Raw genomic sequence first — 27916 nt, 5'->3', positions numbered from 1 at the left:
CAACAGCTTCGCTCTTTATGTATTCTTCCTTCTTTTTATGTATCCCCTATCGACTGTTAAAATGGGACTCTTGCTCTCAGAGTTTTTGCAGAGGCCTCACCTCTGAGAACCAGATATTCCAGCATCCCAAAGAGAGTATTGGACCACCTATGCAGGGTCTACTGAGACTGTGACTTCTGTTCTGCTGGCATTAGTCTTTGGCCTACCTCCCAGTGAGAATAAGTGATATGAGATTCTAGGATTGAGGGTATCTTTGGAGAGAGTTGTCAGTGGGGAGGTTGAGCTGGGAAAGGGAGTGTTTCTACCATTTCCAAGCAACTAAGGAAGGGGATCTGTAAGAGACACTCACAGAGAAGTTGCTATTATGTCCCCTGGAATGTGAGAGAACATCTAAAAAATCTGCAGAGGAGAGACTGTCTCTAGCTTGTTGCTGTAGAGCCATGGAGTAGAGAGTTTTGTTGTCATGAGCTGTACTTCTAGAATTTGGTGAGTCAAGGGTGTTCCCCTTGGTCAGATGACCCCATGGAAGGAACCAAACTGGGTCATTCTGTAGTGGACTCTACCCAAGAGAACTGCCTGGAGGTGCCCCCCAACAGATGGGGGTAACTTGCCAGAAACCACAGGGCAGGGGTCCAGCTGCTATGTTGAGGAAATTCTTACCTATGGGGAGTCTTTGAAGAATCCATAAAAGTGCTTCAGAAGAGAGAGTATTGGCGTTTAAATTCTGTACCCTAAAAAGAGCATTGGTGCCAAATTATAACTCACCAATCAGATAAGGCCTTTTTTCCTCTTAACTGTTTTTCCTACCTGGCTCCAACCTTGGAAGAATGAAAACCCAGCAGGCCAGACTGGCAGATGAGGTGAGCAGGCAAGAAGGGAGAAACATCCTCTCCTCCCTCTGTCACTTATAATTTCCTGGTGTGTGGGGTAGACCAGAGCTAGTGGATGGGAGAAACTTAAAATTCAGTAAATTGGGGAGTATTGGTAATATACTAGGTGCTAAACACAATGGATGGATTTTGTTATTATCTGAGAGTAACTGGTAAAGCCATGAGATGTTTTGGAGGCTTTATCCAGAAAGAGGGAAGTACAACCTGAGAGAACTACTATAGAATCACCGGATGGTGGGGGGAAGAACAGTGTTACTTTGTGTTCACATCTTTGCAAATTGCAGTTTAGTTACTGAGCCAGTTCTGTGTTAATACGAAGGGCCTTACTTGCAGAGATGTACATATATGTTCCGGAGTCTGTCCCTTCTCACCTCAAGGATGTCAACCCCACATTTGTCTCTTTCCTTTTGTGCATCATTGACTTCTCCCTCTCTACGGAATCTTTCTCACCAGCACATAAAAGTAACTTTAAAAAATAACCCATCTTAAAAAAAATGATCCCATCAACCCTGTAGTGACTGCTCTGTTCCCTGTTTCCCTTTACTGAGAATTTCTTTGAAAGAGTTGGCTGACTTCATGGTCTGTGCTTCTTTATCTCTTACTCTCTCCTTAGCCCACTTCAATGGGCTTTCGCCTCCACTGCACCACCCAGCAAGCTCTTATCAGGCTCAGCTGTTCTCCATCTGCATCTTATTTGGTTTCTCAGCTGAACTTGGTAAGGTTGACCAGTTCCTCCTTCTTGAGACATGTTCTTCTCCAGGCTTCTGTGTTATACATATATCTGAACTCTTCCTCCTCTACTGGCTGTTCCTCAACAGCCAGCTCTTCCTCCTCCACCAGCGCCTATCTTTGACCTCTTCTCTCTGTCCAAATTCTCTCCCTAAACCATTGTATCCATCCTGGGGGCTTTACCGGACAGTGCAGATGTAACACATTTCCATCCTTGCAGAAAGTTTTACTGGCCAGTGCTGGAAAAAAACGAAAAAGAAAAGAGGTTCTCGTTATTAAGTGAAGCTGACTTTAATCAGACTCAACAAAATAAATTTCTTCTTGTGTCTATTTTGTTAATTAAAAAATTTTTTTACCCATTTCATCAAAGTTTTTAAAATAAAGTAACATAAGGTTGCTCATCGTATTCCCTTATCTATTAAATGTCTACAGTGATGATCTCCTTTGTCTTCCTGATCTTGATCATTTATGTTTACCCCATCCTTTTTTCTTGATCAATTTTACTAAGGGTTTATCAATTGTATTAATATTTTCAAAGAACCAAATTTTGGCTTTATTTTCTCTATTCTGTGTTTCTTATCTATTTCATTGATTTCTGCTCACTAATATCTCCTTTCTTCTATTTTCTTTGCATTTCATTGGTCTGAAATGGGAATTAGGTTTATTTATTTTTTTCAGTCTTTCTTGACCCCCCCCACCCCCACCCACAAAATGCACTATGCATTTGGAACTATAGGTTTCCTTCTTGGCATCACTGTTTAATATGTCACTTGTATTATCATTCAGTTCATAATGTTTTCTAATTTTATTTGATTCTTTTATCCTTGAGTTACTTAGAAGCATATTACATAATTTCCAAGTATTTGGGGAATTTTCTAATTCCATTGTAATCAGAGAATATATTCCGTATTTATATTCTTCGAAAAAATGTAACACTTCCCTTAAGGCCAGCATAGAGTGTATTTTGTTAATGTCTACTATTAACATACTGACATTGGTTCTCTTCTGGTTAGTGTCTGCACAATACATTTTTTACTATCCTTTTACTATTACTTCTATATCTCTATATTTAAAGTGATTCTATTGTCAACAGCATTTAGTTTGGGTTTGGGTTTTTATTTATTCAATCTAAGCATCATTTTTTAAAAATTTGGCTATTTGGCTCATTGTTATTATTTTAATTTTTTTTTTTAACGTTTATTTATTTTTGAGACAGAGAGAGACAGAGCATGAACAGGGGAGGGTCAGAGAGAGAGGGAGACACAGAATCTGAAACAGGCTCCAGGCTCTGAGCTGTCAGCACAGAGCCCGACGCGGGGCTCAAACTCACGGACCGCGAGATCATGACCTGAGCCAAAGTCAGACGCTTAACCGACTGAGCCACCCAGGCGCCCCTGGCTCATTGTTATTAAATGGAGTAACGGGTATAGTTGGATTTAAGTCCACCATCTTACTTATTTTTTATTTGTTCCTATGTTCTTTGTTCATTTACTCCTCCTTTGGGGTTAATCAGGCATATTTTTAAGCTTTGTTTCTTGACTCCATTATTAGATGGTTAGTTATAAATTATTGTATTTTTATTTTAGGATTTCTCTGGAGATTTAATACAGTCCATCCTAATCTTTGTGCTATTATCATATAATTTTGTTTAAATGTGTTATAAATCCCACAAGACATTATTACTGTTACACGAAATACTCAATACCATTTTATGTTTATATTTATACTTTCTGCTGCTCTTCATTCCTTCTTTCAGTTCCGTGCTTTCATATGATTATTTCCTGTCATTGGTTTAGTAGTGTGGGTCTGCTGGTGAAAACTTCTCTCATTTTTATTTTTCTAAAAGTTTATTTATTTTGCCTTCACCTTTGAATGATATTTTAAATAAGTATAGAGTTCTAGAATGGCACTCTTTTATTTTAGCACTTTGAAGACGTTATTCCATTATCTCCATTGGCTTCCATCATATATGTTGAAAAATCAGTCTTTAGTTTTATTGTTGCTTCTTTGAAGTTAATGTTTTTTCTCTGGCTGCTCTTAAGATTTTCTCTCAATCCTTGATTATTAGAAGTTTAACAAAAATATGTCTACGTGTGTCTTTCTTTTTGTTTATCCTGCTTAGAAGTTGCTGAGCTTCTTGAATCTGTGGAACATCTTTCACCAACTTAGGATAAGTTTTGGCCATGATTTCTTCAAATATTGTTTCTGCTTCAATTTATTTCTCTTCTTTTGGTATTCCAGTGAAATATGGTAGACCTTTTAACTTTGCTCCGTATGTCTTTACTGCTCGGTTTTGTTTTTATAGATTCTTTCTATCTGTGGTTGAATTTGTATACTTTTTACCATCCTGTCTTAGAGTCTGGTAATCTTGTCTTCCTCTCTGCTGTTGAGTCTGGTTAAATACAGCCAATATTTTCTTGGCCTCAGATATTGTATGTTTCAGATAGAGGATGCCCATTTGACCCTTTTACATAGATTTCAATTCTCTGTTGATATTACTTATCTTTTCATTAATTTCCCCCTTTTTTCTTCTATTTCCTAGAATATATCAATCAGTTAAAATCCTTGTCTGCTAGCTTCAATATATGGATTGTCTGTAGGTCTGCTTCTACTATTTATCTTTTCTCTTGATAATCATTATAAGTCACATTTTCTTGCTTCTCTGAATGTGTAGTATTTTTCTTTGTTTGTCAGACATGGTACACAAGAACACTGCAGAGACTACAGATAATGCTTCACCCTAGGGAGGGTTTCCACTTTCCTCATTAGGCAGATAGTTGGGGGGGGCTTATCTTTGAGATGGGTAGGGTTTAAGTTGTATCTTTAGTGAGGCTTAGTCCACTTCTGTCTTTATCCCATTCCTCAAACATAGCTCTTCTGGGCTTTTGATTAAAGCCTGTAGGATCTCTATCTTTTCAGTCCTGAAAGACTGGGAAATTTAGTGCTGTATTTTGGAGGTTTTGAATTTAGCTCTTTATCCTCCTACTCTTTGCTCCATCAGAACCTCAAAATCTGGAAGATGTCCTAAGGGGAGCCTGGCTATGTGTTTGAATGACAAGACCTTTTTCTCTAGTTACACTTTTTATCCTTAGCACCACAAAACTAGAGAAGATTGTATTATGCTCTTTGGAAGCCTTCAGCCCAACTTCCCAGCTTCCTTTGCATAGCTTTAGAACTCAGAAGATGTCCCATGGGGAAAACCAGCTATGTGTTTAGTACTTCTCAAGTTTGGTTTCTCTCACCAGCCCCATGTGACTGCCAAAAACCTCTCTGGTTTCTCTTTCCTCAAGAAATTCTTCTTTACCAGCCAAATCTAATTCTCAGTCCATGCCCAGAATTGTCAAATATCCCCAAAGAAGAAAACAACTGGTAATTTATGTAGCCCTTATTGCTTCCTCATTTTCTGGGACCCTTACAAATGTAACTTTTGTAGTCTGTCTGGCTCTTTCTTGTTGTTCCAATGGGAATTCTAATCTGCCATGACCTACCACGTTTTACTTAGGAAGAGGAGTCCCCTGATCCTTATGTTTTATGGGAAAAGGCTCACCAATATGCTTACAACTTCAAGAATTGAAGAGGGCCATAGCCTGCTTCTAGTACTTGGATTCCACAATGTGGAAGGTTACATTGGTGGTCCAGACTTGGGCTGTCAATTGCAGAGGCCCTGAGCAATTAAATGGCATAGCCTTGGAGATACGGCCAAATTTGATGTGAGGAAGAAAGCTGTCAGAATGAATGGTAGCTTTTGAATGGACTATGTAAGCTTGCAGCAATAACTGTAACTAGCAATAATCAAAATTGACTGGTGCTATAGGATTCTGAATATGAAGTGGTATGAATGCCTTTATAAGTTTTTTGCTCATATTATCTTTTTCATATACATATACACAAATACATACATACATATGTATATATATGTAAACGTATATAATATGTACATTTTTACTCTAACCCCACTTTTCAGTCATTATTAATAGATGGGGATTTAATTTTGTATTTAATTATGCTTTTAAATTATATTATTCCTTTTCAAGAACAATACTGACATTTTAAACTAGATCCACATCTTTTATAACATGACTAACTAGTTTATACTTCCTTTTTTTGGCTTCATGTTTTGGTCAGTTGAAGGATGCCTTCAAGTTATTTCTTCTAGAAGTTATATTGGTATTTTATAAGTACTTGCATGCCTGACCATGTCTCGTATTGTCTTCATGAATGAGAAATTACCTTGAAATCCTCAGGCTACAATTTTTTTTCCCCAAAACCTCTAGATCAGTGGTTCTCAACTTTGACGGCATATTGTCATCTCCCGAGAACTTTGAAAAATACTGACGGCTGGGTCCCATCCCCAGAAATTCTGATGTAATTGGTCTGAGATGTGGCCTGAACATCAGGATTAAAAACAAAATAAAAAAATAGCAATAAGAAATATGCTTGGGCCCCATTCTAAGTCAATTAAACCTGAATTTCTGGGAGGAAGCGTGGATATTGGCACACTTCTTCTGCCTTGTGTGAGAAATTCTCAAATTTGCCAACCACACTGTCACTTTCCAACAGTGTTGATTTTGTGCTTTATTGCCATCAATGTGGATTTGAATTTTGCTTTCACATTCTTACAGTTTTTGTAATCCTTTCTTACTTGCAATCTCCCTTTTAATCTGATTCTGTAGTCTCTTTACGCCAGTTAACAGCTTTCTTACAGCTTTCCCCTCTTTTGCTATGGATGTGAGTCATTTTACATCTTACGAAATCATTTTCTAAGTTTTCTTTTATATTTTTCAGGCGATTTTTTTTTTTTAACATTTATTCATTTTTAAGAGAGAGACAGAGAGTGAATGGGGAAGGGGCAGAGAGCAGAGGGTAGACACGGAATCCCAAGCAGGCTCCAGGCTCTGAGCTGTCAGCACAGAGCCTGACGCGGGACTGGAACTCACAAACCGCGAGATCATGACCTGAGCCAAAGTCGGACGCTCAGCCAACTGAGCCACCCAGGCGCCCCTCAGGAGATCATTTTTGAAAGCTTGTTTTTCTTTTATGTGTCCAGAATGATGCTCCCTATCCCTTTTTCCCAGAGTTGCTTTTTTTGTTTGTTTTGTTTTTTGTTTTTCTGTGTTTTTTTGTGTGTGTTTTTGTTTGTTTGTTTGTTTTGTTTTGTTTTGTTTTGTTTTTGGTCAGACCCCAATTTTTATTTTTCTGGTGGTGCATTCTTTCTTTTTTTCTCTTATCTCAAATAAGGCAAAACCAATCATATTGGCCCCACTCTCAGGCAATGTGGATGATAGATGATTACTTTTCATAAATCCCCTTCTATAGTACTTTTACGCATTCTCATCTCCAAATCTAATTGCAGAGGCTTTCTCTGTGCATTGTTTTGCTATACGAGGAAACATCTTTTACCTCTCTTTGCCTGGCACTCTCATACTGTGATTGGGCACAAGTACTGTTTAAAATTTTAATTCCAGTATAGTTAACATACAGTGTCAATTAGTCATATTAATTCAACAATTCCACACAACGCCTGCTGCCCATCACAACAAGTGTACTGTTTAATCCCCATCTTCCCATCCATCTCCCCCTGGTAACCATCAGTTTGCTCTCTGTAGTTAAGAGTCTGTTTCTTGGTTTGTCTCTCTTTTTTCCCTTTGCTTATTTGTTTCATTTCTTAAATTCCACATATGAGTGAGATCATTTGGCATTTGTCTTTTTCTGACTGACTATACACAAAAATAAACTCAAAACTATTGAAGACCTAAATGTGAGACTCGAAACCATAAAAATACTAGAAGACAGCACAGGCAGTAATGTCCTTAACATAAGCTGTAGCAAAATTTTTCTAGAAGGGAACTAGATGCAAAATAAACTATCGGGACTATATTCAAATAAAAAAACTTCTACATGGTGAAGGAAACAATCAATAAAATTAAAAGGCAACCTACTGAATGAGGGAAGATGTTTGCAAATGACATATCCAACACAGGGTTGGTATCAAAAAATATATAAAGAACCTATACAACTCAACACCCAAAACTCAAAAAAATCCAATTTAAAAATGGGCAGAAGACATAGGCACAATGTACTTTTAAAAACATTGTCCAGCAACACTCTTACACACTTTTTCTCCACTTTCCACCCACAGTGCTTTCCTTATGGGGACCTCTTATCTCAGGAAGCTGTTCACTAACACCAAGATATACCTCCTGCTTTACTTCTGGCACTGTTGTTTTCTGGGGTTTTCCATGTCTGCCAGATGATGACATGAACTGGAAACAGTAGCCACCCAGAGAGCAAGACCAGTGGGAGAGGGAATCACTGATGTGCTTTCCAGTGGGCATATGGCTGACTCTGAATCAGTGGCCTATCAGGAGGAACAGAGTTGAAGTTCCTTCCTGTCCTTCTTCAGAGAGATGAGTTGGGGTAAAAACTGGGTAGGCCATTCTTAATCTATCTGTGTCTGGATTAGAACTAGTATATCTACAAAGCTCCATGGGTGGTTCTAGTGCATACAAGGTGGAGAGCCACTGTTTTCGTCAGCAGTTGGAAGGAGCTGAAGGAGGGACTAGTGGGGCATCATTTCAAACTGGAAACTCAGGCTGAACCTGAGCAGACCAACCCGTGGAGGTGAGAGTCAAGTGGAGACCAAGGCAAGTAGTGAATAGGATTTGCAGTCATCCACGTGATGGTGTTACTGAGACAGTGACCCTGAGAGGGGGAGAAGGGGCAGATATGAGGAATAATACAGAAGCAACATTGACAGCCCTTGGATCCTTAGCAGATGTAGCAGGAAGAAAGGGAAAGAGTTGGTGACGATGTTAAAGATTCCACCTTCCTGAGTATGTTTTGTAGGCATGAAGAAAGAAATATTTGTCTGGTCTCTTTAGAAATAGCATATTGAGGTTAAAAGGTGGCAGCATTTATTATTTAGCTTTATCTATTGACTCACAAATATTTACTGAACACCTACTATGTTCCAGTCTGTGTTAGATCCTGGGGATACAATAGTGAAAAAGGACACAGGCCTTGTCCTCACAGAGTCTTTTTAGTCTAGGTGCTTTAGATACAGACAGCCTCAATCAAATCAATCATGCCAGTGAATGTGTATTATAACCTGAGGGGAATGCTCTGAAGGAAAAGAACCCCCCTGCTATGAAAACATGTAATAAGGGAAGCTGAGGAAGGAGCGGAGGGAGATCTGAAACACAGCACTCCAGGCGGGAGAACGTTCCAGGAGGGAGAACAGGTGACACGTTTCCTAAGGGCTCTAGGAGATGGAAGAGCCCCAGTGTGGCAGGAACTCCGTGTGATGAGAGCAGGTTTGAGAAGAGGCCAGACAGGTGAGCAGCATCCTGCAGAAAGAAGACCCCTCTGTCACTCTGTCCCCTTCTGTCATTCTGTAAGCTCTGCGGCACTCAACTCTGCGCTGCTCATTTCTGTCGGCATAGCAAACCGGTCAGAGGTTGCTGATCTATGCAGCCTAAGTGAGCAAGAGGTTGTTTTAGGCACTTCCCATGAAATTCTATATGATGATTAAGAAAACAAAAAAAAACCCTTTTTCTCTGCTTAGAACTGCTGCAAATATTTAATTTGGTTTGGAAGGGCAGAAGTGTCCCAGTAAATCTATATTATAAATGTGTCCAAAGCTATCTCTTTCTGTAAATCCAGTAGTTTTTTTCAGTGAAGAAATTGCTGCATTCGACGTCATCTCTCTCTGAAAACAAGCAAACATGCACTTATGTGCCTACACTGGGCTTCTTAGGCTTTATGAAGCTTCCTTCTGTCATGCTCATCTTCAAACAAATGTACTCTGATCTGTGGTGTTAAAGGTGATTCCTCCTCACATGTGTCTTTTTCTCCTCCCTATTTCTGGGCAAGTTGTATGATAAGCTAGGTTGAGCCAAAGTGGGGGAAAGAATTAAACCCCACCAGAAAAAAATAAGTCCCGGGGTGCCTGGGTGGCTCAGTCATTGAGCGTCCAACTTCAGCTCAGGTCATGATCTTGCAGTTCATGAGTTTGAGCCCCATATCGGGCTCGCTAATGTCAGCCTGTCAGCACAGAGCCCGCTTCAGATCCTCTGTTTCTCTCTGTCTGCCTTTCCCCTGCTTGTGCTCTCCCCCAAAATGAATAAATATTCAAAGAAAAAAATAAATCCCAACCCCCTCAGGAAGCACATCTGATATTTCCCTATTCATAGTTCTTTGAATATGACTGATAGCTGTCAGAATAATTGCAGGCTGATTTTTCCCTCCATTTTTAAACTGATTTTTTTGGTTTGATTAATTGATTGATTTAGCCTGACATTTCTCAAATTTTGACCTTTATGTGACTTTAGTCCCAGCAGAACTTCACTTTTCAGTCCACACCCTTGCTAGACATCCCCAAATGCCAGTACTTTTTTCTTATTCTAATCTAGTCTCCTTCCCCCACCCATGTCTCTCTCTCTCTCTCTCTCTCTCTCTCTCTCTCTCTCTCTCTCTCTCTCGCTTTTCACACTTTCTGCATTTGGCTTTCACTCTCGTGTTGCCCTTGTACCTCCTCTCTTTCTTACTCACATTTTCTCCCTATTTCTCTCACACTCACTGTTTCTCTCTCTCTCTCCCTCTTATTCTCTCTCCTACAATTTGTAAAATGATCTCTCCACACTTGTAGTTTCACCTACCACCTGCACAGAGGTATCTTCTCTATATTTGTAGTTATGGGGCTCTTTGAGTTGCTAATAACAAAAACCAGTTTTTACTGGATGCAAAAAAGAAGGGGAAATTTATCAGAAGGTTAGAGACATCTCCTAGAATCAAGGGTTGAACAATCATGAACAGATATGGTTCGAGGCCACTGCTAATATGTGAAGTTAAAATCACTAATTCCCAATCTCCTTGCTTTTCTATTCCTGGTTTCAAATTTTTTGAAGAGAGCATTTGACCATCTCAGACCTAATGGTGGATCAATCAAATCTGGATAGAGGTGCAGAGTTGTGTTAGGCCGGCGAGACCACTTCAGATCCGCCTATGTCTGTTGGGTTGTTCCCAGTGTTCATAAACTAGACAGCAACCCACATGGTTGTACACTGAAATCTCAGTCCAATCCTAGTTTTCTGCCTTTTAGATGATAGACTTACTTAGATGAACCTTAGCAGTGACTGAAATTCTCATTTTCCCTCTAATACCTACTGTTCTTCAATGGGTATCACCAAGAAAATAGTCTCTTGCCTGGTCCTCCAGCTTGGTTGTTATCAACAATCCCTGACTAGCTTCACTCCACACTATACATCCAGTAACAATAATACAAATCCATACCTGTGTGTAAAGAAGAAGAGAACCCAACCAATAAAAAACATAAAGCTCAGAGGATAATTATAAATAATTCATCAATTTTTTTTTCAGCGGGAATTGGGCTTTGGTCACAGTAAATAGAACATTTTAATTTAAAAAAAGAGTTGTCTAATTATTCCTTTATTTATCTATTTAAAATGCTTTCTGAGTACTGATTCTGTGCTGGTTTCTACTGGGGGCCATGAGCACAGTGGTGAGCAACATTAGCCATGCCCCTTGAACTTGGATCCTCTAGTCTAGCAAGGATGACCAAAGACTGAAGAGCCTTGCAGAGCTGTCTATAATTTACAATTATTTTATGTGCTCCAAAGGGAAGTGAATGAGGGTCTATGCACACAGTAAATAGGAGGTCAGGGAAGTCTTTTCCTGGGGAACTGATGCTTGCTCTGAGATCAGAAGGCTGGGAGTGGGGGTGTTAGGGATGAGAAATTGAGAAGAACCTTCCGGGCAGAGGGAGCAGGGAGTACGTGGGCTCTGGTGCTTTTGAGGAACTGGGAATCTGGTGTGCCATGGGAGAGCAGAGATGAATGGAGGAGCAGAGTAGAAGGCAGATGGGACAGCAGGCTGGGCCAGCCCCTGTGAGCAGGTTACAGATTTCAGGCAAGGGGCCGTCAAGAGCTTCTTAAGCAGTAATGCAACAGAACAAAATTCAAGTTTTAAAATGATTATGCCAGCTCCTGTGTGGGAATGAGCTAAAAGGGATTGAGAGAGGATATGGGCAAAGTGAGGGGTGCATTGAGTGAAATCTGGAAACAGCTCTTGTGAAATGTTCGCATATCTGTAGAACTGGCAGAAAGCCAAAATTCTCTGATAATTTTATGGTTGTTTTCATTTTGAGCCTGCCAGTCGTCATAGTTCAGAGGTTATATGAATAAAGTAGTAATAACGTCAAGACAGAAATGTTAAATGACTAGGTTTTGCCCCAGATGATGAAAGAATAATATTATGCATGAATCAAGGATAAGCCCTAGGTTTCTGGCTTTAGAAATTAGGTAAATGTTTGGTGTGACTGCCTGCACTGTCTCTTTTATTTCTCTTTGAGAGAAGTTATCCAATGACAAGGGGCCATCTTGGTTATGCTTTTTCTTCAGTTGGTCAATATTCTAACTTTGCATGCATACGTAATTGATTTCTTTTGTCACCCACTATTGGAGATAATATATCTTTTTTTTTTTTAATGCGTGTATTTTTCTTAAAGACCTGAAAATATGTTTGGAGGATTGCAGGAAATACTGAATTTAGGTACTTAAGTCATTATGAAAGATATCCTTCAAAGCTCTCTGGTAGTTTATGACTCACTCTAATTCAAGTTTATTAAAAACATACTGAGGGATTTTAAAAGTAGCATTTTAAACAGTGGTGATTGTTCATTTTGGTGGAAAATTTGGAGGCAATCTGAGTATCCATTGCTAGAAAAAAGGAAGGCAAAATGTGCTGGACACAGAGATCAGAAGGAAGAGACGGGATGTCCACACAGCAAGAGCTGTGTTTGGTGTACAACTATTTCAATGGGGAAAATAGGGTTGAGGCTAGAGTATTTCAGACTCACAGTAAAATTTAATTTTCTTATAAAATTTTAATAGTTTACTCCTTCCTTCTTCCCTCTTTTCTTCCAGTCACTCATTCAGTTAGTGTTTTTTGAGTCTCAGCCACTGTGCTAGGTACTGAGGATATTGTAAAGAATAACATACACATTCCTCCCCCAGTGAGTAGGGAGATAGACTTAAACAAATAATCACATAAATACATGGGTACAGATTGTGATAAATTCTTTGGAGAAAAAATACAAGTTACTAAATTTCAAAGAGGTAGACGAGGATAGGCCTCTTGGACAAAGTGACCTTTGACTTGAATGGTATTTCCCAGGAGAAGCTGGGAGAAGAGCATTTCAGTCCACAGGAATAGCCTGGACAACACACCCCAAGAGAAAAAGGGCCTGGTATCCATGAGAAAATGAAAAGAGCTTGATATGAGTGCATACTGGAGGGAAGGAGACTGGGGTAAAAGATGAGGCTGGAGAAACATGAGGAGGCCAGGCCATTACAGGCCCTCTAAATCTTGTTACTAATCTTACATGTTTACCCACAGACGAATGACCTCTGTTGAAGGGCTTTGAGCTGGGGAGTAAAATGATTTGACTGACATTATAAGACTATGTCTGTGCTATACGGAGAAAGGGTTGGAATTGAATACGAATGGATGCAGTGGCTTGGGTGAGAGGCGGCTTGCACAAGGGAGTGGTAGTGCAGATGGAGAAACATGGGTAGATTTGAAAGATACCCTAACAGTAGAACAATTATAACTCAGTGTTACATTAGATATAACGATGAGAGAATGGTGAAATCCAGAATTTTTTAAAAAGCAGAACTGTTTCACAGGGCCTCGAAGACAGTTAGGGCATCAACAGAATTCTTTAGGGACTTCACTAGTTGAGTGGATTCCAACCGCTCAATAAGGAAAAGTTACATGTTCTTTCTACAACTTGCCACAGAACACTGTATGACTTTGACATAGTAGGGGCTCCAGCAGCTTCGCTGTGGCAGGAGCAGCAATAACCAGAAGGTGCTTAGGGGAAGATGACAGAGCAATGGGACAGACTGGAAGAAGTGTCCTTGTTCACTGGGTCTGTATGAGGCACTCTGGGAACTTCTGGAAACCTTGGTAGGATAGAACTTAAAAAGGAGGCTGAGGTCCATGTAAGTAAGCATGTGGGACAGAACCAGCAGCAGCTGGTTTATTACTGTTAGAGTGACCTCATTATGTGAATAAGTTGTATATGGGCTCAGAAGATTAGCTAGGGATATCGGGGAAGGCCTGGTCAGGCTTGAGGTGGGCCTGCTGGTTTAGGATGTGTAAAGATAGAGGAATTGGGCGGGGCTCTGGTGTGCGCGCGTGCGCAGAAGAAACAGCTTCAGGACAGGTCCCAGGCCACACGTTTTGGCAGAAGCAGTGTATGCCTGAAAGAAGACAGAGAGAGGTAGGGCTGCAAAAAATGGGCAGAACCAGACTATGTTAGATGTGCAATATAGCAGGCTTAGAACTTTGGACTTTGCTTCACAGGAAAAGGGGAATCTTTGAAAGTTTTGGAGCAGGGCAATATTACAGTTTTGTTATAGGGAAAATAAGTTGGTAGCAGCGTGTAAAATAAAATATTTTGAGAAAAGACCAGAAGCCAAGGCCAACATTGTCCACAGGAAGAGTAAGGGATTCCTCGGACCTAGAACATGGGCTATGGGGTGGAAGTAGAGGGAAGATTTGACAGTCTTCAGGAGTACAACTCACAGCTCTTTGCCTGGGGTGGCTGCATGGCTAGGAGTGAAGCAGGGAAGAAAGGTTGATAGATGTTGAAAAGGAAATAGCAATCAGCGAAGTAAGGAAGGAAATGAGTGAGAGATTAGGGAGAACAGAGAGACGAGGGGAAGAGAGAAAGAGAAGAAACAGAGAAAGCCAGAGCCAGAGCCAGGGCCAGGGTCTGAGAGAGAGAGAGAGAGAGAGAGAGGGAGAGAGGGTGAGAGATGGAAAAGAGGAGAGAGAAGGAAAACACAGGGTCTTGAAGCCAGCTGCTAGTGCAATGTTAACACCTTTAACAGAAATAGGGAAACACTCAGAAAAGTCTGGTCAACTCGCTTTAGTTAATCTAGGTCTTGGGATTGTCACCTCATTACCATCACGCACTGAAACTGAAGGCCAATGGCTAAGTTTGTTCTGACTCTGACCCTTTTCTGGTAGTTATTGGGAGAACTGTGGGCAGCAGAATGAGACAGTCATACTGTAGAAGGTAAAATATCTCTGTTGCTAGGATACTTATTCTACCATCTTTGGCTAAAAGAAGGAGAGACGCCTAACTCCTAATCAGGTCAGCTAATGTTCAGAAAAGATTTTTAATTCGACCCAACTCAGATTTTGCCCAATTTTAGAGTGTCCTTGGAGAGACAGTGGTTCTCTGGCTCCCAGCCAGCCCCCTAGGGCAGTGACACCCACCTTTTGTTGCTGACAGCCATCCCAGGTGGTCTCAGCTGTGCTGCCTGGACACCATTGGAGGTGTCGCACATATGCAGCTGGTCCATTTGTTGGATGCTCTCAGCCTCATATGTCGCCACATGAGACAGGCGTTCTACATCACTCCAAAGCAACAGATTCAAATCCAGCTTTAGAGAAACAGCTAGAAATGATTGCAGAACTCATCTGGAGGAAAAAATCCAAGCCCTTCCTTCACATTGTTGAGCCAAGAAAAAGGAGAAAAAGTCCCTTACAGTAAAATGAATAGGGGAGAAAAGAATTTTCCACTTGTGCCTCATTTTGTCAATGGATCACATTTCATAATTATTCTTTGGTATGTTTTGGGGAGACATTGAGGCATTTGGAAAACTTGCTTAAAACCCTGACATTTGTTTGATATGAAATTTACCCTTTGTTTCCCCTGCAAGAAATCTAACAACTCTGGACTGTTGACAAACATTCCCTTTTGGTGTCCCCACTCCCCTTGAAGCCAAAATGAGGTAACGGAAATTTTCTAAGCAAATATGTAATCACCCCAATTTGCATATTGTTTGCATAAGTAGGGATACAGGGATTTTTCTCCTCTTTCTGTGGGAGAAACCCAACCACAGTACCTTCTTGGATTTCATCTTGTATCTAATTTCCTGCCTTAGACACACAGTGCCATGAGAATTTTCCCGGACATACGATAATATGACCCCCCATCTTCCAGGCTTCCTTTAATAACCAGACAAAATTACTCAAGTCTTCATCCTGCACAATAGCAGGAAATCCATTGTTTTCCAGAATATCTGCTCTCTGGGACTCCAGAGAGTGATTTCTTACTACCTAGTAACAGCTTCTGAAGGCTTCTGCTTCTCTCTCCTGGTTTTACTCCAAGTATTCGGTTCCTTCTTTGTGGTGGTCAATCAGTTTCCGAAAGATGAAGATAGCAAAGTGAATTATGAAGCACAAAGGACAACAGAAAGTTCTTGGATATCATGGTCCCCTTCAGTGATTCTGTTTCACAGTGAGTCCTTTCTCTCCCTTTCCTCCTTGGATTCTGGCTGATTGCTGGAACCCATTGTTTCACTCATAACCAAATCCCCAGGTCCCAGACTCTGCAGAGGAAAATGAAAATCTAATTAAGGCAAACTTATAAAAATAAACACTTCTCTTCCCCAGAAACCTACCCCACAATTCTCCGTTAAGGGAGACTCCTTTTTTCTTTATTAAGAGGAAGTTCACCTCCTTTTCTAACCACTTTCCCCATTTCTCAAATTAGTCTGGGCCTTATCTTAGACAACCAAAAATTCCTTTAAAGCCTTACTTTAAAAAAAGAGGTATTTCTCTCTAAAAATGAACCAGCCACTCCCACTTAGCAACAGCCACAATCTATAGGCAGATTTTTGTCCCTAAAACAAAAGCCATTCTAAAACATCTATTTCTCTGCTGCTTCCAACATCTTTATTTATATTTAGTAGAACAGAATATATAAAAAAGAATGACTATCTCTGGAACTCAGAGAATCTGTGAAGGAGAAAAGAGCCAACAAAGAAATTTATTATAAATAGTATTTAAGCTCTTTAAATCATCTGAAGGAAGATGATATAAAGGAAAAACTACCTGCCTGGAATTCAGGCAGATGACATAACCTGTGTTCAAACCCAAGTCTGATAACCATTTACTCTGTGTCCTTGGGTAAGTTACGAACTTTTGTAAAACAGAGATAAACATGTCTACAACACAGGTTGTCATGAAAATCAGGAAAACGTATGTAAAGGACTTGTTATCTAGTTAAGGGCTCAATAAATATCTCTTCTCACCCCATTCCTCAGACTAGTAAACTGTGATTGTTTGCAGTGTAAACCAGTGCCTCAAATACCTCAGAATTAACCAATTGAAAAAGAAAATATTCCAGTAGGCAGTGTAGAAGCCAAACCCATCAAATTTCTCACCTTTTCTCTGTCTTCTTGTTCCTTTTAGCATCTCTCCTACCCTGCCTTGGTTCTTTCTACTTCCACCCTCCCCCACTTTCTCTCCAGTATCATTTACTCCTTGCTGTATAATGGGAAACTGTCCACAGGAAAGAACCAAAATATGATTAGTGCTTATTCTAATTATTTAATAACATTTTATGTTCCCTTGTTTTTCCTTAATCCAAGTAAAAATGTTAAATTTGTCTTTCAAAGAAACAAAGAGAATAAATAAACTGGCTTTAAGTATACTAATCTCAGTTGATTCTAGGAGGTGGGATTGGAGGGCTGTTGGTTCTCTATAGCAAAGAGCTTTTTTACTCTTGTCTTAAACCACTTTCCTTCTTATTTTGTTTTACTATTATTTATTAAATAGTCACACATCTGCAGACTTTGTGGAACAAACAAACAAATGAGAAGATCACAACCACTTTGCAATTATCCACCCAGGTACGGAAAACATGGGAGTCATCCTTGATCTCTCTCCTTTCTTCCTACCTGGCAGCAATCTGTGAGTAAGTCCTTTGGGCTCTACTTCCAAAATAGATTCTGTATCCATCCACTTTCCTCCAATTCTAGATCCCCGGCCCCTTGGACTTCTCAAAAAGCCTCTTAAGGATTGCTCTGCCCTTACCCCCCAACCTCCCACAAAAGTCTCCGCAACAGCCAGAATAGGGTTGCTAGAATTAACAAATAAAAATACAGGACACCCAGTTAAATTTGAATTTCAGATCAACAGTGAGTAATTTTTTAGCTATGTAAAATATTATTAAATATTACTTTTCATACTAAAAAATTATTTGCTGTTTATCTGAAATTCAAATTTAACTGAGTATCCTGTATTTTTTCTCCAGCAGCCCTAAACTAGAATCCTCTCTTTAAAAATGTAGATCTGGGGTGCCTGGGTAGCTCAGTCAGTTGAGCGTCTGACTTTGGCTCAGGTCATGATCTCACAGCTGGTGAGCTCCATGTTGGGCTCGCTGCTGTCAGTGCAGAGCCCACTTTGGATCCTCTGTCCCATTCTCTCTCTGCCCCTCCCCTGCTCATTCTCTCTCTCTCTCTCTCTCTCTCAAAAATAAATAAACATTAAAAAATGTATATAAAATCACATCAATCTACCAATGACTTCCCATTGCTTTCTAAATAAAGGTCAAACTCCCTGCCATGGCCTGCCAAGGCTTTCATGGACTGACATTGTCTATCTCTTCAGCCTAGTTGTACCATTCTCCGACTCTGCTCATCTCAGTAGCCTCTTTCTGTTCCTAGACCCAATCAAGTTCATTAGATGTACCATTCCTTGGCCTGGATTTCTCTTTCTCAGATCTATACCTGGGTGGCTCCTCCTGTCCATCAGACCTTAATTCATTTGTCTCCTCCTTAGTGGGCATTCTCTGTTTACATAATTGAAAGCAGTTCCCTCATTGATCTCTGTTACATCACTTGGTTTTATTTCTTCACAACACATATCCCATTATGGGGACCTCTTGCCTACAGTATCTATCTCCTTCACTGAACTGTGAAACTTTCCCAATCTGTTGCCTGTTATATTCCCAACATTTAGTGTGGTACACAGTAGGTACTCAATATACTTGATGAATGAATGGTTCTTTCTCTTTTTGTAACCCTACTCTGTCAATCCATGTCATTGGTTCAATTGGCATCTCTATCAGTACAGGCAGACACAATGGTCCAGAGAGGATGAGATAAATGGAATTATTGCTTGTTGAAACATATTTTGTACTTTGTTGACTCAACTGTCTGCACTGACAGGCCAAGAATAAAATTTCCATGATCCATTGTTAACTGAAAAAGGCAAGTTACAAAATGGTATATGTAGCATGACCCTTGTAATAGTCATAACACATAAATATTTGTTGAATGAGTCACCTTTTCTAAAAACATGCCTATATACAAATGTCTGAAAAATGTCCTAAAAAAAAGTAAAAAACATAGGTATTTCTGAGGAGATTATGAGTAATACTTTTTCTTTTCTTTACATTTTCTTTAATTTTTTATACCAGGAAAATGTAATCATAATCATAATAACTTTTATAATTAGACGACTTAATAAAACCATTTCTACTTTTAAAAGAAGAAAAAAGTATTTACTCACAAGGAACTTGATATTTGAAATTTTATTTGCAATAAAAGATATAAACTGATGATTAACAGAAGAGCAAATGGCTTTGAAACACATGAAAATATTTCTATGCTCAGAGAAACACAAATTAAAACTTTTCTGATATACTGCTTTCACCCATTTGTTTGACAAAAAATTCAAAAGCTCACTAATACACTCTGTTGGCAAGGTTTAAGGGAAAATAGCAACTTACACATTGTTAGCAGAAGTATGAAGTGATAACGTATATGAAGGTCAATTTGGTAATACTTATCAACATTTCTCTTGCATAAACAAGGTTGGAAAGCTGTTACCACATGTGCTGCTGTCTGTCTTTCGATAGTCCAGAAGATAAAAATGATTTTTCATTTAAGAAAATTTTTTTAACGTTTATTCATTTTTGAGAGGCAGAGAGAGACAGAGCGCAAGCGGGGGTGGGGCAGAGAGAGGGAGAAACAGGATCCAGTGCAGGCTCCAGGCTCTGAGCCAGCAGCACAGAGCCTGTTGCTGGGCTCGAACTCATAAACTGTGAGATCACAACCTGAGCAGAAGTCAGACGCTCAACCAACTGAGCCACCAAGGCACTCCTGATTTTTACATTTTTAAATGGTGAAACAAGAATCAACATAAGAATAAATTTCGTAACACATGAACATGATGTGAAATTCAAATTTCAGTGTCCATAAATAAAGTTTTATTGGAACACAGCCATGCTCCTTTATTTATATATTGTCTATAGCTACTTTCGCACTACAACTGCAGAATTGAGATTGAGATAGAGACCATATGGCCTGCAAAACCTAAAATATTTACTATCTGGCTCTTTACAGAAAACATTTGCCTATGTACTCCTAGCAGAAAGCCTTTGACCAATAACTACACTTGGAGCAATTCATTTTATGCACTTAAATGTGTGTAAAATGAAATGCTCAGCACTATTTATAAACCATATAATTGGGAATGACCAAAATGACCATTGCAGGATTTTTAGGAAATTATGATACATCCACACCAAGACATAGTAGTGGTGAGATATATATATATATATATATATATATATATATATATATATATGATAAATATTTTATGTACTGATGTGGAAATATATCCAAGACACACTGTTAAGTAGAATAACTGTATATATTGTGGGATTCCTCCATGTTGGACAACTCTGAAACACTATTCACACTGAATTCTATGTAAGTGGCACCCCCCCTAGAGTTGTGCAAGAGTAGGTGCCCCAATAATATGCCATTCGTGTGTAAATAGAAGGGGGAATGTGTACTCATGTATGCTTATGTATGTATACACAACCTTTATTCTGTGAAGGCTGCATAAGGAACTAAAAATATTGGTTATTTGTTGGAAAGGTAACTATTAGAAAGGTAGGGGCTGGACTAAAAGGTATCCCTTTTAATACCTTTCTTGGTATTTAAACCATTCAAAAATTAAATAACTTTTTAAGAGATGAAGAAACATCCAGAAAAAATATCCTGGTGGATGCCTCCGTCTTTTCTGAATTCATTGACCTCCTGGCCTGAAGTAAAGGCAGTTGTCAGGCAGCCCAGTGCTGTCCTGTGCCTGCTCCTTCCCCTCCTCACCTGGCATCCTGATTCTCTGCTTCCACCTCACTGTCTCCTACGGTTCCCCTCCCGACTTCACGAATGCCTCCCCACCACCCTGTCCTTCCCACCACCTCCCATGTGTCTTGTGCTCTGTGAAACTCCTGTTCTGTAGAGACAAGCCCACCTTAATTCTCACTGATGGCTCGTCCCTTCCCTCCCTCTTGCCCTCTCCTGGCCCAGTGGTTAACCTGTCTCTCAGTCTCCTGGTGCCCTTTCCTGGGTAGTCCTTACCTCCTCCCAGACCTGTTCTCAGTGGTGAAGGGGCTTGGGCAGGATCCCCTTACTTCCCACAGCCATTTCTAGGCTGTCAAAACACAACTATCTTCCTTGCTGTTTCATCTTTTGAACTCCATGTCTTCTGTCTACATTGTCCTCTTGTAATCAATGATGTTGTGGCCTCCTGTCTGCTCACAGGCACTGCCACATGTCTTCAGTGTTCTTTCTTTTCCCCATGCAGGCCACCCCATCATCATCCATCACTACATGTCTTTATCCTTCTCTCCCATGAGGCCTCAGACCCCCACCTTCATTTCACATAATGGAGAAGCAGCACCCTCGTGTTCTGGGCCTCCTCCTTCCAAAACCCCTTGAGAGATCCCCGACTTCTGAAAAGTCCATAGCAGGCTTCTCTCTCTCTGATAACGTCTCTCAGCTGTCTGCTCTTCCTCCTCACTCAAGTTCACACTCCCCACTCTGATCACCACAGAGAACTTGCTCAGTGCCTCAGTGTCCTCTGTCTGGCCTCCCACGGAGGCTGCCACACTAGGGCTGCTGTTGCCTTCTATGGTAGAAGCTACAGACCAGGCCTATTCTAGAATACTGCTTTCTGATTTCAAGCTGCCATATGCTGTAGCTTACGAATATTCTCTTTTTATATCCCCAAAGCATCACCCAAATGGTGATTTCATCCCTACTTTCTCCTGTAATTCTAGCGAAGTAGTTCCCAAATCTTGATTTTGGATCACCTGGGGGTGAGGACATTTAAAAGGCTTCATGCTCAGGTTCCACCCCATACCAACTAAATCAGAATTTTGGGGGTGGGAATCAGACATCAGTACTTTCTTGAAGATCTTCAGGTGATTTCAGCGTTCAGCCAAGTTTGAAACCACTGCCACAGTGTTTCTGGTTCACGCTCACACTTCATGTCATGCCAACATGACAATTAGTCTCTCTAGGAATTTCTTGTCTAGGAAGTGAAAGCTATAAAACAATAAATAACCCTGCTTGCTTTTGTCTGGGCAAATAGTTTGCTCATCTGGGCAAACAGCTCTCTTCTCAGGACAATAGATTGTTTACCTTGGCAAATGGTTCACTTGTCAAACAACTGTTTGTTTATTCAAGACTTGACCTTCACCTTGCTGGGTTCACCAGTATTAACTATCATGTCATGAATTTTGCTCAGTCCCAGTCAGATCTCCCTTTAAAAGACCCACATTGAATCACTTGAACCCAGACCCACAAACCCTATAAATATCCTTCCCTTATTTTTGCTTGAATAGCAGGTTTTTCTGTGGTCTTTTGAAGGAGTTGGCTTTTGATAATGTAACTTCACTGGTCTTTATCTGCACCCTCATTTTACAGCTTTAGGCTAGGAGGAAAAGGTTTCTGACCTCCCTCATATGAAGCCCATCCTCTCCTGTAAATAATGACCTCCAGTCATCTTCTCCTTTGAAGCCTTCCCCTGTGTCTAGGGAAGCCACTTCTATGATTCCTTTACCCACACACTCACAATATTTCCAACACCAGATGTGTGGGTTTTCCACACATCAAGTAATTCTCTGCAACACCAGCTGGGTACCCTACAATTCAGTTCTGGCATTATCCAGCTGGAGTTAGCCTCAGATCCCATAAGTTGAGGGCTTAATCCCACAAGACTGCCCCCACTTTATATGCCAATCACAAATTCTAGGCTGTTACCTGGACTTCTGTAAATTGGGATTCCCACAACCCCCTACATGGGTTCACTAGTTAATTTTCTATATGGATCACAGAATTCAGGGAATTCTGATGGGGGAAATCCAGATGAGGGCAAGGTATGTAGGAAAGGGCACAAAGCTTCCCTTCCATGCCCCTTCCAGGCACCCCACCCTCCCAGTACCTGCATGTGTTCACCAAGTCGGAAGTTTCCAAATCTAGTACTTTTGGGATATTTATGAGTATTCATGATATAGGCTGATTGATCATCAACTCAGTCTCCAGCCCCTCCCCCCATCTTGCAGGATGGGAGGTAAGGTAGAAAGGTCCAAGCTTCTAACATGGCTTTGTCTTTCTGGTGACCAGCCCTCATCCTGAAGCTATTTAGGAGACTACCCAGAGTCACTTCATTAGAACAAAAGACATTCCAAGGGATTTTGGAAAATTCCAAGGGATTTAGGAGCTCTGTGTCAGAAACCAGGCAAAGACGAAATGTTAGAACAAAAGATGCTCTTCATGTTCTTGTCACATAGGAAATCACAAGGATTTTAGGAGCTCCATACCAGGAATTGGGGGTAGATATGTATATTTATTATTTCACCCTTCTTTCTGACTCCATCTGTAATACCAGGTGTGCTGAGATTTACCCAAATTGACAAGATATTCATTTGATCCTGATATCTCTTCTCACTACAGGTTAACAATTCTTTCCTATCCAAATCCTTGAATATGTGAACTGCCACCACAGCGTCACTTTCTTGGGCAGTGACATCCTCCCTCTCTTGCTCCTTTTGACTCACCACACAGCTGAACATTGTCTCCTACATTTTACTAATGAGCTCTTTATTGCCACATCTAGTGGTCTTTCATCAGAGTTCCTTTTGATGATTCTATTGGATATGACACTATTACTTCACCTCTCTCTCTCTCTCTGCTTCTATGACATGTCACTTTCCCAATGTCACTCCCTCACTCTCCTTCTCTCACATTCTCTCTCTCCCTTTTCTGGTTCCTCTTCCTTGCCTCACTTACCAACAGTGAGTTTCCTCTAACGCTCCAGCCTAGTCACACACACCTTCCCTGAAGGCATTCACTCTCCTGGCTTCAACCCCCACCTCTGAAAACAACTCACATGTCAGTATTTAAAGCACAAGGTAGACCAGGTGTTTCATAGACAAACAGCCCTGAATTAATCAAATAAATAGCTGATAAGGGTGAGAACATCATTTCCAGGGAGTGGTTCATATGAGCAGCTGGAATTGCAAGCAGAATCTGTGTCAGGATGTGTGCCCAACAGTGGAACTGTAACCTGTGGCCGAGACATCCCATGGCTCCGTTGCATCTTGAAGACCCCAGAGCCCCATTCCCATGACTGTCCATCTATCCCAGCAGCACTGTCTACAAGGCATCAGCCTACGGTCTTTGGCCAACCCTCAGAATAACTGGAATGGAGTTTATGAAAGGAAAATGAGACTTGCCCTCTTGAGAGTGAGGTCTAAGCAGCAAGCCATCGTTCTCAACTGCCTTAAGGGTACAGTGAGAAATACGGGTGATCTTTCTGCTATAGTGGAGACACCATGACTATCTTGCCCTGATGTAGTCAGATCATAGGAAGTGAAATGGAGGTAAGAGAGAAATTCCTCGGAGGGCATCTTCCTGAGTTATCCCTGAAAGAGCTCTGGAGACATTCAGAACTACCCTTGGGCAAGCGGTGATTACTGTTATCTAAAAAATATGTTTAAAACAACATTTTAGCAGCCCCTGTACTCAGTGCTGGTGATACAAATATCAATACAACTTGTCTCCTGCCTCCAAAGGGCTTACACACAAGCACATTTTCAATGAAGTATGACAGGATTAGACAGGCTTTAAGGGAGATAGAAACAAAGAGCTATCATATTTGTAATAGTGTTTAGTGTTTCACAAAGTGTTTTCACATCCTTAACCTCATTTAATATTTATAAAGCACAATAACATGGGCAGAGAAAATAGTGTTGATTTTATTTCACAGAAGAGAACATCAAAGCATAAGGAGGTCATATGTGAAATAATGTGTGTAGCATATGGCTGAGAGCTGGGACAGGAACCAGGGGGCCAAGTAGAATTTCCTGCTTTTGTCACCATCTCATGATGCCTTCCTACCTCAGTCTCCTCCGTGGTATAAGGAAAGTGCCAGGCTGGATGTTCTTCTTCCATAGTTCCTTCAACTATGACATTCTCTGACTGTAACAAGGACCCTCCCTCAAGGAGTTCCCAGCCCAGGAGGGACAAATAGATCAAAACACTGACAACATTTTTCCCATGCCTCCTTTACAGGGCCACTGTGAAAATTACATTACGCTATGCACTAACCCAGTGAAAGTGCTTTGTGATTCAAAAAACTAGAGGCAATGATCTCAGCATGTTGTATAGACCACTTTGTAGCAAGTATTTTTCCAGGCTCTCATTAGTTTTCCAAGTATCTTCCTCCCCCAGGAGACTGCAGGGCAAAGGAGCAGGCTTTACTCACCATTGCTAAGAACAGTGTGCTCAAGATTGTTGAGGAAACGATGAATAAGATAAAGCAGGTTGGTCTTAGGGAAGGAAGTGGCTGGATCCATGTGTCAAATGCTTTTCACCTCAACACACATTTTTGTGTTTTTCACAGTACCTAGTTTAGTGTGTCAGTGGAAATTCACAGTGGAAGTTCAATGACTATAAAATGGGGTGGGGGACCGATTTTGGCTAAGGCAAAGAAGGGCGAGGAAGCAGGAGGAGGAAGGAGAAAGGGAAAGGAAAGGAGGAGACAGAGCGTTAAAATTTGTAAAATGCTTCTCTCTCCATAGATATCAGTGCCAGGACTTAATTTATCTTGGCATCCTCATATGTTTTTTTTAGAATTTTAAATGAGTGCACGAGTAACTCTAGGTCTGCTGTGGGAGAAGACGCAAGGGAAATCTCATGACGACATCATGTTCCAGGAAATCATGCTGTAGTCGCAACAGCAGCAAACAGCTCCATGCCGAAATTCCTTATGGAAAGATGGAGTTTTGCTTTGTGTTGTTTTAGGCTCTCTGGCCCAAGAAGCATTATTGGATGGAAACACTAACCCCCACCCCACCCCCACCCAGCTCCCAGTGCTGTCTTGTGGTCAGCGAGGCGCATGCAGTTTGTGCCTCTTAAGAAATGTGGGACAGGGGGCTGTGTGGAGTGCTGCCAAGGGACAGTGGAGGTGCGTCAGCAGGCTCCGTGACAGGTGGCAGAGGCCAGGGGACTGGGGAATCACTTACAGTCACGGAGGTTTCTTTCTCTCCCAGGCTTTGTGCACTGATGGGAATGAGGCAGCCGGCAGCCAAGCCACATAACGGGACCCTGGAGAAAGACGTCTTGGGCAATTTGCACAAGAGTTTCCTTCTTTAAATAACCACACAGTAAGTCAATATCCCTGAGGGCATTTGTTTATTGGCTGCCTTATTACCTTTTTTTTTTTTAACACAAATCTCTTAAAGACACTTCTGTTGGTTTTATATACACTTGCTCAGGCTTGTCTTACTTTAGTAATACTGAAATTCTGCCATTCGGCAGTTAGGACAGAGCCAGCTTTGAATCTGGGAACAAGAGCAGCTCAAGGTCAATGAGACAGCAGGCTTATTTCGTGCACAAGTGTCAGTGAGAAACTTGTCAGGAGACAAGTTTGAGGGACTGGATATACAACGTGAGTTCTAGCTGCCAACCCCAGGGCAATAGGCTACTTATAGGGTTTAGGCGGCAGCTACTGGGGAAACTGCAAATTCAGGTTGCCTTATCTTGTATGAAATATGGTGTCTGTGCCGATTGTAAATTCTGCCCACATGGAGCTAGGCAATGGTGTGCTGCTAAACTGGCTCTTTGGAACTAAAAAATAAGGAGCAGGGCCAGTTTGTAATGTTACCCAATTTTCATGGTGTAAATACTCCAACTATGGCAAGTTTCCAGCTACCAATGGTTTGTGTGCTTGCACAATTCCTGAATATTTAACACCCAGGTCTCTGGCACTGCTATCAGCAGCTCTGGCCCACCATTGGCTAAGAAACAAATTTTTGTTTAGCACTTCCAGATCGGCTTTGGATCCACGCACCAGGCTCCACTTCCCCCCGCCAAAAGCAAGACTGGCTTCAGCTTTGCCATTCATTAGGCGCATGCTCTTTGGCAAGCACTTAACTTTCCCCAAACCACAGTTGTCTCTTGTGACAATAAGAGTTCAGAAGATGATGCAGTACATGCTGTTTAGAGTTTCTGCCAAGCCACTCTTCTCTGAGAACCACACCTTTCTTGTGGTACCATATTTGGATTGGGATGATTTAATCAGGGATCGACGCTGACCCTGGGGGAGTCCATTCATCAGCTGGCCAGTGGCCAGTCAGATCTCTCCTTTGATTACTTGAATAGAGCAAACTTGAGCTTTGATTGGGGAGTGAAGAGACAGAGACAGAGGAGACCCCGTCCCTCCAGCTGTGCACCTCAATCTGCCTGCTCTTTGACCTGATTGTTCAAATTTATCTTGGAGTCTGGGAGATATCCCAGCTGCTCCAACAAACTCTCTTCTGCACTCAGGCCAGCCTGAGTGGGATTTTGTAAATTACAACCACTAGAGTTTTAAATAAGGTATAAAGCATCCTCAAGACTTTTTTGGGCTCTAATATTAAACCAGTGGTCTCAAACTGTGGTCCCTCAACCAGCAGGATTAACTTCATTTGGTGACTTGTCAGAAATGCCCCACCTCAGGCCCCACAAACTCTATGGATGGGGCCCAGCAATTTGCATTTTTACAAGCCTTTAGGTGATCTTGATGTGTGCTCATGTTTGAGAGCTGCTGCATTACTATTCTAATGTTATATTTTAGGTAAGAATGACATTTTCAGAAGGACTGATGAGGTTTTTTTTTCTGATTAGTATTTTTAGATTGGAGGCCAAAGGTCATTTTTTTTTTTTGTAAAAAAGTTAGTACTTTTTATAAATAACATCTATTTACAACTTGAAAGAAATTACAACAAATTTCCGTTTTAAAATTTTCATGTCAGAGGACCAAGGCTGACATTTCAAAGATGACCCTAAAAGAATACAAGGAGAAGTTGAGTGTGAGGAATGAAAATGCCACCCATTAAAAAAAGAAGTGGAAAATAAGCACCAGTACCTAAAATAGTTTCAAGATGGTGAAGGCTGGAAGCAAGCACAGAACAGATGACCCAGATACTGTGTGGTTTTGGTTGAGAGGATTTCACAAAATGTACCTCAAACATGGAAATGCCTAATAACTTCTGGCATAGGAAATAGTGCACTAACGATCGATTTATATAAGTCCAGTAAAGAAACGAAACAGGAAACTTGGGCTTAATGTCA

General features: G+C 40.8%; 2 long non-coding RNA genes across 2 annotated transcripts in view; one reads left to right on the top strand and one right to left on the bottom strand.

Annotated features, from left to right (window-relative positions):
• Positions 1-26103, top strand: part of LOC123606544 — a 125725-nt gene extending 99622 nt beyond the window's left edge. The window contains exon 3 of the long non-coding RNA XR_006716331.1: positions 25855-26103. This is a non-coding gene — a long non-coding RNA (uncharacterized LOC123606544). The remainder of the gene's footprint in view (positions 1-25854) is intronic.
• On the bottom strand, positions 27-25923 carry LOC123606542. The gene is made up of 3 exons (XR_006716330.1): positions 25828-25923; positions 14928-16045; positions 27-1858 (listed from the first exon to the last, which is right to left on the bottom strand). It is a non-coding gene; the product is annotated as an uncharacterized LOC123606542 (long non-coding RNA).
• Positions 26104-27916: the final 1813 nt, after the last annotated feature.

The sequence above is a fragment of the Leopardus geoffroyi genome, chromosome A2 (assembly GCF_018350155.1).
Source record: "Leopardus geoffroyi isolate Oge1 chromosome A2, O.geoffroyi_Oge1_pat1.0, whole genome shotgun sequence".
Taxonomy (NCBI): Eukaryota; Metazoa; Chordata; class Mammalia; order Carnivora; family Felidae; genus Leopardus; species Leopardus geoffroyi.
Note: the sequence above shows the minus strand (reverse complement) of the source record. Positions and strands in the feature narration are given on the sequence as shown.